This window comes from Eretmochelys imbricata, chromosome 10 (assembly GCF_965152235.1).
Source record: "Eretmochelys imbricata isolate rEreImb1 chromosome 10, rEreImb1.hap1, whole genome shotgun sequence".
Classification (NCBI taxonomy): Eukaryota; Metazoa; Chordata; order Testudines; family Cheloniidae; genus Eretmochelys; species Eretmochelys imbricata.
The window spans coordinates 26314997-26330712 of NC_135581.1; positions in this window are offsets into that span (position 1 = coordinate 26314997).

The following is a 15716-nucleotide window of genomic DNA, read 5'->3' on the forward strand; positions in this document are numbered from 1 at the left end:
AAACATCATGTGTAAACTACACATTAAATCAACAACCATTCACATCTACCATTTGGTCTTTACAAGAAAATCACCAGCTTTCAATTGTTCAATGGCTTGTACAGTGAGATGTGTTCTTGGTCCGATCATTTAAAATAATCAGAAAGAGCTTGATTCTCTTATGATGCAGCCCTTTGCAGTGCCCATGTAGCGTGAAGGGGCTTTAAGAAGTGGCAGACCCCACCACAAGGGAATCCCTCTATATGCCTCCTCCCACAGCAGCTCCAGCATAGCTCCAGGGAGATGGCCAGAGAGAGTGGCAGACAATGGCTGCAGCACTCCTGCATTCTGGCTATTCTCACCTAGCAGAACAGTTCCTTAGGAGCTGTTAAACCTTGAGACTGATCTAACTTGCACTAGGGGCTGTGCAGACCCTTAACTAGAGTTCGAATCCAGCAAGGTGCAAAGTTGGGTTAAAGCCAAATACACACAAGCCCTTTCCTGCACAAAGCATAGGTGAACAATCAGGCTTACAGATCTTTTACCATTTCCATTAGTTAAGTTCTCCCAAGACCCTTCATTAATATTGTCCTAATTAACAGCAACGCCTTGCATAGCCTGTTACTGTACTTTATAAAATTCTGGTATTTTAAAAATATTTCTGCTTGCCATAGGCAGCATCGTATCCTGTCTAGAGTCCTGCATGGGACTATTTTTCTAATCGTGCTCCTGTCCTGCCCCGCAGCACCACTCCTACTCTCACCCACTCCTGCATTGTTCCTTGGATTTTTATCCCGCTCCCACCCAAAAAACCTTAGGTCCCGCAAATGAGACAGATTCCCTCATGCTACCTAAAAAAAATATGATCAGATATATATCTATATATATATCTATATATATCTCAATGGAATTCAGATAATTTTTACCACTATAAGAATAAAACAAGTCTTGCTTAAACCATGTAAAAATAATTTACCTCATGTTATTATAGATAACAAATCTCTTTCTATACCTCGTTTAAATTTAAGTATTATAAGCTCTATTTAAAAAAAAGAAAAACGTGCTTTCCATTGCTGAAATTCTATTTATGACAAATTGATGAGAAATTCAGTGCTTTCTCGCAAATTACTGCAGTCTGTTTTTTTTACCTACCCAATCCCACCCGCAACGAAGTACATTTTAACTGCTCCTGCTATTATGGCAGTGGGTCCTTCAGAACCTGCTGGATCCCAATCCTGCTGCAGGGCTCTAATCCTGTCTTCCTCAGTGTTGTGGGGATGCTAACATAGCCTATGACCTTCCCACGGCTCGTTTCCATACCAGGCACACTTCATTGGGGTATAAAGTTGAAATATAATTCTCCCCTCATGTGGCACATTGGACTCATTTACAGGCTTTTTTTGTAAATCCCGAGGAGCATACACCTGTGGAAATATTTTAGATGGGAAATTGGTAAGTAGACACAGTTTGATCATGCTCTGGAGAGAGGCTGAGAAGTGTCACTGTGGTAAAAGAAATTCACTCAGAGTAACTATCAATCCCTTTTCATTGCAGGGAAATCCAGAAGAGGAAAAGTGGAAAGGGACCTGAGTAGAATGGATGGGCCAATATAAAGAAATATGTTTTCTCTTTAACTGTGGCTGCTTACAAAACTAGAACTCAATTTTGTTTTACCTCATTGATATGAAAAGGAGCTCACATAGGAACCCTAGTCCTTTGTTCCCATGTTGCCTGCAAGAACTGGTTAAACTTAAACATGTTGACATAGAACCACAGAAAGAAAAACAAACCCAAAGAGTGTAAAAAATGAACAAGGGTAAACTAGGCAGTATTCTTAGTTGATATAGGGTAATGGTAAGTAATGCTGGGGGAGGTTCACCCATCACAGGGTTTAAATATGGATACTTCCATGCACCTATATGGCTAACTGTAGTGGCTGCCTAGGTGGAGGTTAAAGATATTAGGACACTTTCTGAAAAGGAACAGTGAAAAGTTCCAGCTTCTGTTTCTTAATGGAAGAGATTCCAACATCTAGCAGCGTGTGTGCGTTAGTGCTAAGTGCATAAAAGCTGGTGTGGCAACTCACTACATGGCTATTGGTGCAAGTCAGGTTTTATGGGATGGATTTTTCCCCCCTGCTGTGGTGACATGCAGGGCATGCTGAAGGGTTGGGAGAGAATTTCCTCAGGGCCAGTGTAACCTTTGGGTGGGCTAGAGTTTACTTCACTGCCCTTCTCCTACTGCCTAAAAACAACTCCCATAGAAAAGCACATGGAACCCCAGAATTCAGTCACTGAGGATTTTCAGCAAGGATTTCACAGGGTCAATCTCCCCACAATCACATCCAGAAAGAACAAAAGGAATGAATTTAATTCTTAAGTACCAACTGTAGTAGGAAGAGAGGCGGAAACATAAGTCCTTGTATCAGAGGCCTAATATGAAGCCTCAGCTAAAGTAGTGGTCAAAGCTTTGCTAATATAAAGCAAAGTCAGCAAGAGACAGGCTGTAAGCAGAAGTCAGGCTCTCCCTGAGTACACACTCACAGAGCCTGACAAGAACAGGGGAGGTATTGCAAAAACATACATTCCTAAGAAATGCAAGGCACAGGACACTCACACAAACACATCCAGAAGGATGGTATCAGAACAGCCCGATACCAAGTACGGTACAAACACCTCCACCCCAAATATAACAGGAACATGCTGACCTCTCTTAAAGATAAGGTCAGGATGACAGTATAGAGATGTTTTGATCAAACCAATATGTACAAGGTAATGGTGTTAACAACCTACGTCAGGGGGAAGTACTAACTATGTCAGAGGGGCAATACGTAACTTGTTTGTATTGGTGTACAAAATGGAGTCTCAGAGGGAGTGTCTTTGGCCAGCTGAGGGGGGAATGGAAAGTCCCGCCATTCACTGAGAGGCGTCCATTGGCAGAGGCATACATATGCTAGTGTAACTATAGACATTGATCCAGGGAGCTAGGACCGTGCTTTGTTCACAATAAACATGGCTGAGCGCCTTTGTACCTTAACGAATCTTGTGGTCCTTGGGTGGTTCACTTGAGGTCTGCTGTGCCAGTTGTCTGCGCACAGCTGTGGCTGCACACAGAGAAAATACAGAAAGAACACACACACATGCAGCTGAACATCCAATAGCACCAACTTCATAAAATCTTATGCTAAAGAAACATACAAGATAACAAGGCTACTTTATAATCCACATACATTATCTTCACAGTTATACAAAAACATAAGGAAAACAAATTAAATCTAAACAGGTCAGTTCCCACAGAAACACAGTGAGAAGTAACTCAGAGCTCTCAAAAGCTTTGAGTTCACCTGAGTCTCAGTAACAATCTTTTATCACCAAAGTCTATACAGTTTGCTGGCTCAAAAGTACTGCAGTCACATCTTCCCTCCATTTTCTTGTAGCAATCTCCAGCTGGAATCCATACAGACTCTTCCCCTTCTGAAATCACTCAGTTAACTAGTCAGCTAGCTAATTAACCAATCACTCAGTTTAAATATATAGATTTAAAAAAACCCTGCTGCAAAATGCTTCAGAGGTAGGGGGAAACAACCTGCTTGCTGCTCCTGTGGCTCAGCTTCTTCTAGCCTGCACAGGGCACATGGCCTTTTGTAAAGCAGCTGCCCTGACTACTTGCCCTCATGGCGTCTGAGTCCAGCAACAGGGAATCTATTGAGCATACCCAAAATTACCACACCCAATTCTAGAAACTTCCAAGTGTGGAGTGCTAACTGCACATCTGCCTAAACAATGAACCAGATACAACTCATTCCCTCCTCCACCCCCCAATAAATCTCTTACAGAGATATCTCCCTATTAGACTCGTGAAGGCATGCAGGCAATCCCTAGTATGCTAGCCACCAGGACATGAGGGCCCATAATGCATGGTGCTATGGGGATTCTGCGCTGCATCGCAGTCCAGGAGCACTTACTATAAAGGTAGCACAACCAGAGGCTGCTCTTACACTGGGGACCAAAGTCTTGGAAACAGGAGGAGGCAAAGCTGGCTTAAAAACATCTCTTTACCCCCATTCACGCAGAGTGCTAAGAAAGAAAGAAAGCTTCTCACTTTGGAAACAAATTTGGGGATGGATGAACAGATGGATGAATGGACGGACACACACACACACACAGAGCTTTAAGTTGGGGCCATGTTCTGTACAGCACACCCGTTTACTGCTGACATGCATTTCACTTCTCAGAAACCAAAGTTATAGTTAGAGCTGGATGACCCTTGAGCTTTCCATGACAAAACAAACATTTTAACGAGAGGTGTTTTGAGCATGAGATTTCACTGCATCACGTATAGCTTTGAACCTCTGCCATCAGTTGGGAATTCTGCTATCATTTTTTGTGAAGTCTTTTATTAACAATCTACTAAAAATGAAATGGCTCTCCATTTTCTAGGAGTGGAATTGGTGTGTTGACAGCACGTTATTACTGAAGTACAGGACAAAAAAGTGGCTAGCATTGTTCTTCCCAATGCAGTGAGTGGGAGCACCTGGTGTAGGGGAGAGGGTATTTAATACCATCTCTTCCTTTCAATCACATCTTTTTTATTCGTGGTGAGTGAATCTCAAAATCACTTTGTGATGGTGAAGATGAGCACTTACAAGCCTGAATGGTTATCTGAAGCTCATCTGAACCACTTGTATCAGTAAAATTGGGATAGGAATTTCACAAGAGCAGATTCTCTCATGAGACTTCTAGTCCTTCCTTTTCCTGATTAGGTAAGAACTATCACAAGAACATGCAGCACTGGAGAACTAGTCTGCTATCAATGTACAGTGAACCTCATAAGAGTCTTTCCTAATGTTGACCCCACAGTGGGTTTGAAATTAGGCTAAAATGAATTTGCCTTGTCCTAATAAAAATAACTAATTTTTTGCTAATTTCCCCAAAGCAAAAATCAGATGCAGATAGGTAACATTGATAAACTGCAATTTTTTCTCTGCTTCCACACATATGCAATCAGATTAAGAAATGGAACATTTTGATTAAGTAGCAGGAAACATTTGCTAAGCATTAGGGCAGTTAGACTGCTGAATAGTCCCTGCAAGGGGAGTGATGAAAACTTTATTGCTTGGGTCATTTAAAACTAGACAAGGTTTAAAATATGCTGTAGTTAACGGTCTTGAACAGGCTGTAAGATAGAGAAGATGGTCATTTCTAACATCTAGGATTCTCTGCCCCATCATGCTGCTGTTCCCAAGGTGTATGTAAATTATGCAATAACAGATGCCCAGTTCACATGGAGATGAGACCATGTGGCACATCCTTTGATCTTCACCTTTCCAACATTAAAGCACAATGATAGTGGATAGAAAAATCTTGTTACTTTTTGGCACAAATCCAACAAAAGAACAAAACTTCAGCCATTTTTATATTCCATGTGATGCTTTATTTTAATAGAAATGCTGCTCAATTTCAAGTCATTTTACCTATAAGCAAGTTTGAATCAATTTTCTGAAAGGCTTATTTACCTCCCCCTCTCCCCATCTTATGCATTTGATTTTAGAGCTACACATAGATTAGCAAGATTTGTAATGTCATTTTAATTTAGACTGCTTTTCTTCTTCCCACCGCAGTGAATAAACTGACCCATAAGTTGAGACAGTGAAACTTTACTCTTAGGTACTGAGTATTGTAAGATTTTTAAAAACTCTCCTATTTTTCTTTCAGGGACATGGTGTTGCTCTGTAAATCTGCATAATTATATTCTTGCATAACATTGGCTGCCTAGCCTGTAGGTGTGGGGTAATTTGTCAGGGTAGCGCAACTTAACAGGTTTAACTTAGCAGCTTTAACTTCTTGCAGAGACTCCACAGGAGATGCACCGAGTCAGTAATCTCCCACATGTTCTGGCCTTGTCCCCCTCTGTTGGATCTACTCATTAGTGAGCTGCACTGGTTGGCTCCATTTGCCCTGGCAGAGGAAGGGTCGGTGACAGAGCAATACCCCATTTCAGGTGGAATTACTAAAATGTTGCCCCACAATCTGTCGGAAGCTGGTTGAACTCAGGCAGTTACTCTGGCCCACCGAGTCCTGTTTGTAAAACAGTAAATACTGGATCTTTTCCAAAACTTCCAATTCACTTTTCCCCTCGTTCTTTGGGATTTTGTGTATTTGCATCTTTGACAAACAGCAACAACAAAAAGATTGTTCTTAAGCACTTGCTTCTTTTAGCAGAGTCTAGGGTCATGCTATGTATTTAGGAATTAGACACCTCACAATTCTTTTGTTGCATTTTTAAGGAAACATCAATTAACAGATATTGCCACAGGCAGACTTTTTGCTCAACAGCTGTTCTTTCTTTACAAAGAAATCAGCAGAATATATTGTAGATAGGAAATACATCACTCATTGGAAGATGGACTCAGATACCTGGGACCAAAGGGAGCTCTATGCAGGATTGGCCCCTGATGTTCCTTCTGTAAAGTTTGTTCCATTTACATTGGTTCTTCCACTGTGATATGTAACGGGAAGTTTAAAATGTGATGCATCAACTTCTTTTACACATCTGATTCCCTAATCTATTTTTTCACAGTAGTCTATGCCACCAAAATAATTGCCGTAGGCCATGTCATGCTATCAGTTTTTCATGCAGAATTCCCCAATAACCACAACGGGGCATGGTACCTGACAACTGATGCCACACGTGACCTCAGGTTCTGTGCATGAGAAACCTACTTATGGGTTTTGAAGGTGAGTGCGTCTCTGATTTGTATTGTCCCATTAATATGCTGAGAAGTGAGGGACCCAAAAGCAAAATCCCACATTTGAACGCACATGAATAGTTTACATCTAATAGTAAGCTCTTCTCAATTTCATAGAATCATAGAATATCAGGTTTGGAAGGGACCTCAGGAGGTCATCTAGTCCAACCCTCTGCTCAAAGCAGGACCAATCCCCAACTAAATCATCCCAGCCAGGGCTTTGTCAAGCCTGACCTTAAAAACCTCAAATGAAGGAGATTCTACCACCGCCCTAGGTAACGCATTCCAGTGCTTCACCAAAAAAGATTTCCCTAATATCCAACCTAAACCTCCCGCACTGCAACTTGAGACCATTACTCCTTGTTCTGTCACCTGGTACCACTGAGGACAGTCTAGATCCATCCTCTTTGGAACCCCCTTTCAGGTAGTTGAAAGCAGCTATCAAAGCCCCCCTCATTCTTCTCTTCTGCAGACTAAATAACCCAAGATCCCTCAGCCTCGCCTCATAAATCATGTGCTCCAGCCCCCTAATCATTTTTGTTGCCCTCCGCTGGACACTTTCCAATTTTTCCACATCCTTCTTGTAGTGTGGGGCCCAAAACTGGACACAGTACTCCAGATGAGGCCTCACCAATGCCGAATAGAGGAGAATGATCACGTCCCTCGATCTGCTGCCAATGCTCCTACTTATACAGCCCAAAATGCCGTTAGCCTTCTTGACAACAAGGGCACACTGTTGACTCATATCCAGCTTTCTGTCCATTGTAACCCCTAGGTCCTTTTCTGCAGAACTGCTGCCTAGCCACTCGGTCCCTAGTCTGTAACAGTGCATGGGATTCTTCCGTCCTAAGTGCAGGACTCTGCACTTGTCCTTATTGAACCTCATCAGATTTCTTTTGGCCCAATCCTCTAATATGTCTAGGTCCCCCTGTATCCTATCCCAACCCTCCAGTGTATCTACCACTCCTCCCAGTTTAGTGTCAACTGCAAACTTGCTGTGGGCGATTGTGTAGATGCAAAACATCATATCCAAACACAGCCACATTTTGGGGGAAATTAGACACACATTAGATCTAAATTTGGCAGTTCAGTCCAGAGAAATTCATTTTGTAAAAGTTCACAATACGAAAAACGGTCAGTTTGTCTCAGTATTCCATATAGCATATATATAGCTATATTTGTACCATATCAAAAAAGGAAAATTCAGAGTCAACTAGTATTCAGCTAGTAGAAAGTTACGTCAGCACTCATCTCACAGCTGAGATCTGTCATAATTATGTATTCAATTTACAATGCGGGAGTGGTAGCAACCCATTATATCCCCATGTTAAGGTTATCACATTATAAATATTTTTCCATTTTCTAAAAATACCTCTAAATGCAGGTTTGCAGCAGGACTTTGAAATAAAGCAGGGGCAGATTCTTGGCATCAGGTAGGTGCCTTTTACCATCCCTATGAAAATCCATTCAGATTTGGCCATGTTATAAACTATATAAACAGTCTGCATGACGTTTGTAGAGATTGCTAGAGGCTTGCTGTTATAATCACTCAACACTCCATCCAAAATGAGTGTACAGTCTCCACTGTCTTGCTGCATCATGCCACACAGATCTGAACCTCCTGATGAGGGCACAGACAATAGGAAGAGGGAGAGAAGGGTGGTGACAACAGTATGTTTCCTTTCACATCAAAATACACTTTTGACCTAGATGAAAGTGCACTGAACTAGAGCCCATCAACTCGCATCTCCTAGTGACTGGTTTGAATAATTCTGTCCCCTTCACAGCTCTTGTTGGCCAAGACCTCATATGCCACTGAGAATTTACACTCACTGGGACTAGAACCCAGGTCTCCAATGTGGCAGACCCAAATCCCATTTATTAGTCATACTGCCTCACAGAAAAAGTCTGTCAAATCCACGTGCACCCTTTATTCTGCCTCCTTGTGCATCATGATAAAGTGTGTGTTTTTTTTAAATCATGCAGTGCTTGGCAACTTGAATTTTGACATTTCCTAACTTTTGAGTTCTTGACTTTGTAACCTTAACACAGCCTTTAATGTAGGCTTTTTGGGTTTGTTTTTAAACGCAATAGTATTTCAAATTTCTACAGATTTAGAGCTGAATGAATGCAAACAGGCAGTTGAACACAGGCAACTGAATGCATTTCAAAGTAAGCTGGCACTAACTGTGTACGTTCACATGTGGAATCCTAGTCTATGACAATTAGTTGTAGTTTCTTCTTGTCCTACACTTCTCCCTTATGTCTTTCCCTATGGCAGTTTGCTTTTGACAAAACAGAAACAAATATCTCACTAAAGTAAATACTATATTAATTTCCCACTTTTTAAAATTATAGGCTACTATATTTTATTGCCTATTAGATTTTGGATTCAGACGTTCTTCACAGTAAATAACAGGTCTCAAGGTTGTTCATTTTGTTGGCAAAAGAAATAGTGAAGATGAATTGGATGGTTGGTTTAAATATCTCTTTGGATGATGAATTTGCAAGGTCAGGAAAGTGCTAGCCTTGCCTACTGGACATCAGAAAGGAGAAGAAGCAGTCATCATGAGCAAATGTTTGTAGCAACATGAAACATTTACCTACACACCAAGAAAACTGAGCTCAGATTTTGAAATAGTGTGTATTATTCCTGTCAAGGTTCCTCCCCCACTCTGAACTCTAGAGTACAGATGTGGGGACCTGCATGAAAAACCTCCTAAGCTTATCTTTACCAGCTTAGGTCAAAACTTCCCCAAGGTACAAAATATTCCACCCGTCGTCCTTGGATTGGCCGCTACCACCACCAAACTAATACTGGTTACTGGGGAAGAGCTGTTTGGATGCGTCTTTCCTCCCAAAATACTTCCCAAAACCTTGCACCCCACTTCCTGGACAAGGTTTGGTAAAAAGCCTCACCAATTTGCCTAGGTGACCACAGACCCAGACCCTTGGATCTGAGAACAATGAAAAAGCATTCAGTTTTCTTACAAGAAGACTTCTAATAAAAATAGAAGTAAATAGAAATAAAGAAATCCCCCCTGTAAAATCAGGATGGTAGATACCTTACAGGGTAATTAGATTCAAAACACAGAGAACCCCTCTAGGCAAAACCTTAAGTTACAAAAAAGATACACAGACAGAAATAGTTATTCTATTCAGCACAGTTCTTTTCTCAGCCATTTAAAGAAATCATAATCTAACATGTATCTAGCTAGATTACTTACTAAAAGTTGTAAGACTCCATTCCTGGTCTATCCCCGGCAAAGACAGAATATAGACAGACACACAGACCCTTTGTTTCTCTCCCTCCTCCCAGCTTTTGAAAGTATCTTGTCTCCTCATTGGTCATTTTGGTCAGGTGCCAGCGAGGTTACCTTTAGCTTCTTAACCCTTTACAGGTGAGAGGAGCTTTCCCCTGGCCAGGAGGGATTTCAAAGGGGTTTACCCTTCCCTTTATATTTATGACAATTCCATTGGTAACATATAGGAGAATTAGACAGACCAAGGTCGTGAGAGTTGCCATTGGCATCTTCAGAGGCAGCAGAATAAAAAGGTCAAGAAGTAACACTGTCAAATTGTGGAGATAAGAGGTAGGATATTATCTTGAAAGGAAGAAAGGAATCTTTGCAAGCCTCCTTTAATCTTAAAAAAGAGAGAGATCTGGAACAAAGTAGTATCACTCCATCAAACACCTCTACAGGTTCCCCATTTATTTCCAGATATAATTCAAAATTGCCCTCCTAATTCTGAGTGTCAGATAGTACACATTTTGTGTGTTCACATACAGTGTGTCTTACTAAGGTTTAACTGCATTTGAGCCTGATGCGTTTGAAGCCAATGATAACACTTCCATTGAGTTTAATGGAAACAAGAGTGGGCCTTCTCTGTGTTCTATAAGTCATTGTTATGTGTACCAAAAATTAATTTATCTTAAATGTCTGGCCTTTCACTTGAAGTTTCACTAGGATGAAAGTAACACTTCCCCCTACAACACAATATAGATGCTACCTGTTCCTAAATCAATTGCCTCACCAAACTATACAAAGTGAGATCCTCTTGTCCCCTGGCTGCCATATATAATCTACAAAGTCTTGATCCAAATATATATCTTGGAATTGAAAGTTTCAGCCAGTATTTTGCTTGGGATAATACAAAGCTTTCCACTCCCAACAGGAGAAAGTCATGCCCTGTCAACAGAAAATTGACTGTTTAATACAGTGAAACAATTTACTGAGGTGCAAAGATAGCTAATGCCATTATCCCTACATGCTTTAGATATTAATATCTCTAGAGCATTCAAAGTGTCCAAAAAGTGTTTCATCTCCTCTAGCAAACACAGTATTAGCTGCTTAGAAATAAATGTGAAATCCCCTGGGCCATGCCATAATAAAACAAAAGCCACCTGATAGCTTGAAAAAGGGAAGAGAAGCCAGATTTTAAAACAAATTAATAATGAAGATTTCAGCTTATATAAGCCATTGTTTTCTCCCTAGACCTGAAACTCGTCAATTGATTTAGAAATAACAAAATGCACTGATCTTTGATCTACAAAGCAAACCTTAATGCAGCTTTCTGATTATGCTGGCCGCAAATCTTACTTGCTGTAATTAATATTCCAGAACCAAAATCAATATAATCATGACCTGAACATTTTTTTAGTCCATTTGCCTTGCATGCTCTTATTGTGTTACAATAACTGAGTCCTGTTAGAACATGGAAAAGAAAAGGAAAAATGAAGTATCCGATTTTTAGTACCCTGTACTAAATTACACACATCTCATATTACATATAATGTGTGTGTGTGTGTGTAGTCATACATACACCTTCCCACTTCAAATGGTGAAAAGGTACAAGTCCACTCTATTCCTCAGAAGCACCATGGGCAAGATAACGAGGGACATGGGCAGATAACAGGTACATCTAGGGAGATATACCCTTAAGCGTGATCATCATCAGGCCTGCAGTAATTAATTATGCTAGTTGCTGCAGGCATATCACTACCCTAGTTGCTTTGCTATAGTTTTGCTGTAAAGATTTGTAATATACTGTGACTTGAAACAGTGTTTCAGAAGCCAGTTAGAGGCTCATTAGTGACAACAATGTAGCTATTCATCATGTCATTTACAAAACCCAGTGGCTCCATCCTTCTGAGTGCTGGGAGTTGAGGAGCTCAGCACCTTGCAGGATCAACCCCTTAAAGAAAAGGAACTAAATAGTCAAGGGCATCCTATGTTCTGCACAGTCCAGATAATACTATTGCTTTACTGCTTAGATGAGAAGCTCTTTGGAAAGGGACTGGGCCTTCATTTGCATGTGTACAGCAGATTTTAGGACACTACTGGAATCAAATAGAACAGATTGATACACACGCACACACACACTTGCTCTAGTAAATGGTATCATCACTCCAGAAATTGATGGAGTTTTGTTAGAACTATTGCAGTGATCTTCAAGAGGGTTAGGGGATGTAATGGTAGGTAGCATAAAACCATGTTCTTATACAGAGGTTTTCAAACTGTAACCCATGGAGCATTAGCTCATGGTCTTTCACAAGCTACCTGGTGACTTGGTGCTAGCTCACCACTTTGATTCCACCTGCTCAGCTACACTGGAAGAAGCTCAAAATACATTAAAAAATCTTTCACAAAGTTACTTTTCCATATAAGTAATTGCTTTAGTTGCCACAGGGATTTTATGCCATCACGGAAGGAAGCTGTAATGGTTTACACAGGCCTGTTCTACATTGAAAACTTATATTGACAAAAACCCACACCCCTGACGGATGTGGCTATGCCAACATAACCCACAGTGTAGTCACAGCTATGTCAGTAAAAAAGTGCTTCCGTTGACATAGCTACCGTTGTTTGGGAAGGTGGTGTTCCTTCACTGACAGAAAAGCTTCTTCTAGTGACAGGTGAATCTTAAAAGACAACAGGTTTACTCCAGCGGTGGGCAACCTGCGGCCCACAAGCGGCCCGTCAGGGTAAGTGAGACAGTTTATTTACATTGACCGTCCCCTGGCATGGCCTCCTGCAGCTCCCAGTGGCCGTGGTTCACCATTCCCGGCCAATGACAGCTGCGGGTAGCAGCAGCCAGCACGTCCCTGTGGCCCACGCCACTTCCCGCAGCGCCCATTGACCGGGAATGGCGAACCACAGCCACTGGGAGCTGCGGGCAGCCATGCCTGGGAATGGTCAATGTAAACAAACTGTCTTGCAGCCTGCTAGCAGATTATCCTGATGGGCCACTTGCAGCCCTCAGGTTGCACACCACTGGTTTAGTCTGTCAGTATGTTGTATTAAATTGGACTCTGGGAGTGGTATTTTCAAAAGTGCTCAAGGGTTGACCTAACTCTGCTTCCACTGAAGTCGTTAGTAAAACCCGTGTTGACATCAATGAGAAGAGAGCTAAGCCTATCCTCTGCACGCTTGAAAATATCACTCCTGAAGTTGAGTTGAATATATGGCACAACAACAAATAAAACCACACCCTGAGCTCTTTAGGGCAAAGCCTATTCACGTGTGGTGTTTTTATCTGTTCTGTACAGCACCGAGTACATTCTGGGGCACTATAAATCAATGAACAATAAGGAAGGTGTTCCTCAGGCAGCAGACTAAGTCTCTGGAGATCTGGGTTCAATTTCCCTGCTTTGACAAAGAATTCCATTGTGACTTTGGACAAGGCACTTATTCTCGCTGTTCCCTATGTGTAAAATGGGACTAATAATACCCCCATTCACCCGCCCTTTTGTCTGTCTTGTCTATTTAGATTGTAGAAGACAGGGATTGTTTTTTAACCAGTGTTTGTGCAGTGCCTGACACAGTGGGGCCTGATCTCAATTGAAACATCCAGGTTCTACTGTAATAATAATTCCTTAAGTAGTGACAGGTTCAGATGCTTATCCAAAATAAAACTAGTCTAAACTGAATTTCTTGGATTTAAAAAATTATGCTGGACATCTTGTGATAACAGCTTTATCTAGGAGATTAATCATTTCTGCTTGTGGTCCTGGTTTGAATCTAGATGAGCCAGTTTTATAATCTCTGCAGGATCCCACATGGTGGTTATAACCTCTGAAGGAGTAAAAAGAAAAGGAATACTTGTGGCACCTTAGAGACTAACCAATTTATTTGAGCATGAGCTTTCTTGAGCTACAGTTCACTTCATCGGATGCATACTGTGGAAACTGCAGAAGACATTATATATACACAGAGACCATGAAACAATACCTCCTCCCACCCTACTCTCCTGCTGGTTATAGCTTATCTAAAGTGATCATCAAGTTGGGCCATTTCCAGCACAAATCCAGGTTTTCTCACCCTCCGCCCCCCCCCACACACACACAAACTCACTCTCCTGCGGGTAATAGCTCATCCAAAGCGACCACTCTCCCTACAATGTGCATGATAATCAAGGTGGGCCATTTCCAGCACAGATACAGGTTTTCTCACCCCCCCCCACCCCCATACACACACAAACTCACTCTCCTGCTGGTAATAGCTCATCCAAAGTGACCACTCTCCCTACAATGTGCATGATAATCAAGGTGGGCCATTTCCAGCACAAATCCAGGTTTTCTCATCCCCCCCCCACACACAAACTCACTCTCCTGCTGGCAATAGCTCATCCAAACTGACCACTCTCCTTACAATGTGCATGATAATCAAGGTGGGCCATTTCCAGCATAAATCCAAGTTTAACCAGAACGTTGGGGGGGGGGGGGAGAAAAAACAAGGGGAAATAGGCTACCTTGCATAATGACTTAGCCACTCCCAGTCTCTATTTAAGCCTAAATTAATAGTATCCAATTTGCAAATGAATTCCAATTCAGCAGTTTCTCGCTGGAGTCTGGATTTGAAGTTTTTTTGTTTTAAGATAGCGACCTTCATGTCTGTGATTGCGTGACCAGAGAGATTGAAGTGTTCTCCGACTGGTTTATGAATGTTATAATTCTTGACATCTGATTTGTGTCCATTTATTCTTTTACGTAGAGATTGTCCAGTTTGACCAATGTACATGGCAGAGGGGCATTGCTGGCACATGATGGCATAGATCACATTGGTGGATGTGCAGGTGGAACGAGCCTCTGATAGTGTGGCTGATGTTATTAGGCCCTTTGATGGTGTCCCCTGAATAGATATTTGGACACAGCTGGCAACGGGCTTTGTTGCAAGGATAGGTTCCTGGGTTAGTGGTTCTGTTGTGTGGTATGTGGTTGTTGGTGAGTATTTGCTTCAGGTTGGGGGGCTGTCTGTAGGCAAGGACTGGCCTGTCTCCCAGGATTTGTGAGAGTGTTGGGTCATCCTTCAGGATAGGTTGTAGATCCTTAATAATGCGTTGGAGGGGTTTTAGTTGGGGGCTGAAGATGACGGCTAGTGGCGTTCTGATATTTTCTTTGTTAGGCCTGTCCTGTAGTAGGTGACTTCTGGGAACTCTTCTGGCTCTATCAATCTGTTTCTTCACTTCTGCAGGTGGGTATTGTAGTTGTAAGAATGTTTGATAAAGATCTTGTAGGTGTTTGTCTCTGTCTGAGGGGTTGGAGCAAATGTGGTTGTATCGCAGAGCTTGGCTGTAGACGATGGAAGCAGACTGCGCGGACCCCACCCGTTTACCTCTTAACAGTTTCACGCCCTCTTGAACTCTCTCTTCGAAGTTCTTTTCAACTTTCCCTTATGGTACTTGTTGACTATCGGTCTCATGCCAGTATTTAGCCTTAGAAGGAGTTTACCACCAGCTTTGGGCTGCATTCCCAAGCAACCCGACTCCAAGAAGACCTGGTCACAGTGCGCCGGGGGCCGCTACCAGCCTCACGCTGTCCACAGGCTGTGCCTCGATCAGAAGGACTTGGGCCCCCGAGAGCGGCACCGGGGAGTGGGTCTTCTGTATGCCACATTTCCCGCGCCCCACCGCGGGATGAGGATTCGGCGCTGGGCTCTTCCCTGTTCACTCGCCGTTACTGAGGGAATCCTGGTTAGTTTCTTTTCCT